Consider the following 1,746-nt stretch of genomic DNA (forward strand, 5'->3'; position numbering starts at 1 on the left):
AAATTAAAAAAAAAATTAAACAATGTCGGCAATCAAAAGAAAATGTAAATAACTTACCAGAAACTGTGGGATGCAAAGAAAGCAGTCCTCAGAGGGAAATTTATAGAGGTGAATTCTCATATCAGGAAAACAGAATGAGCACAAATAACCAACCTAATGCTGCACTACAAGGTTCTAGAAAAAGAAGAGGAAGTCAAGTCCAAAGCCCATAGGAGGGAGAAGTTACACAGATGAGAGCAAAAATTAATGCAACAGAGATTAAGAAATCAATAAAAAGAATTAATGAATCAAAAACTTGTTTCTTTGAAAGGATAAATAAAATTGATAAACCCCTACCCAACTTTATCAAAAAAGGAAAGAAAATTCTAAAATTCAGACATTGTAGAATGAAAAGGGTGAAATCACTACAAATCTTATAGAGATTCAGAAGATCATCAATACCTTCTTTGAAAATCTTTACTCTCACAGGATGGCAAACAGAAAAAATAGACAGATTCCTAGATACATCTGAATTACGAGAGCTGAATCAAAAACATATAAAAACCTGAATAACCCAGTATATGTAAATTAGATTGAAAACATAATTTAAAAGTTCCCAATAAAGAAAAACCCAGGCCCTGATAGATTCACTGCTGAATTCTACAGGTAATTTAGAGTAGATTTAATGCTAATACTCCTCAAAATCTTTAATGAAATTGAAAAGGAAGCAATTCTCTCTAACTCATTCCTGGAGGCAAGTGTTACCCTGATACCAAACCAGAAAAAGACCCAACCAAAAAAAGAACTACAGGTCAATCTCCCTAGTGAACATAGAAGTAAAAGTCCTAAACAAGTTATTAGCAAAAAAAATGGAACAAATCAGCCAGAAGATTATATGCAATGAACAAGTAGAATTTATCACAGGAATGCAGGTATGTTTCAACATACACAAATCAATAACAGCTATGCATTCCAAACCAATGACCAACATCATACTAAATGGAGGAAAGCTGAAAGCTTTCCCTCTAAAATCAGGAACAAGACAAGAATGCCTTTTATCACCTCTTCTGTTCAATATAGTTCTTAAACCATTAGCTAGAGCAATAAGACAAGAGAAAGAAATAAAAAAGGCATATGGATAGGAAAAGAAAAAGTTAAATTATCATTATTTGCTGATGACACAATTCTCTACATAGAAGACCAACACAAAACTCCACCAAAACACTCCTAGAACTAATAACCAAATTAAGTAGTATAGCAGAATACAAATCAATAGCATTCCTATACACAAACAACAAACAGACAGAGAGATATAAGGGAAGCCACACCTTTCATGATAGCATCCAGAAAAATGAAATACTTAGGAATCAATCTAACAAAAGAAATAAAAGATCTATACATTGAAAAGTATAGTACTCTGAAAAAAGAGATCAAAGAGGATTTCAAAAAATATAAACTTTTTCCTCGCTCATGGATAGCAAGAACATTGTGAAAATGGCCACCAGAGGAGACCTAGAATAACAAGACAATCCTGACAAAAAAAGCAAGGCAGGAGGCATCACAATCCCTGATTTAAAATTATACCACAAAACTACTGTGATAAAATCAGCATGGTACTGGCAAAGAAAAAAGACCTGAGGATCAATGGAATAGATTAGAAGATGCAGACATAACTACATACACACTCTGCCATCTTATCTTTGACAAAGAAACCAAACATACTCACTAGAAGAAAGAGAGCGTCTTTAATAAATGGTGCTGGAGAAA

Source organism: Chinchilla lanigera, unplaced genomic scaffold (assembly GCF_000276665.1).
Source record: "Chinchilla lanigera isolate Chin_1 unplaced genomic scaffold, ChiLan1.0 scaffold00151, whole genome shotgun sequence".
Taxonomy (NCBI): Eukaryota; Metazoa; Chordata; class Mammalia; order Rodentia; family Chinchillidae; genus Chinchilla; species Chinchilla lanigera.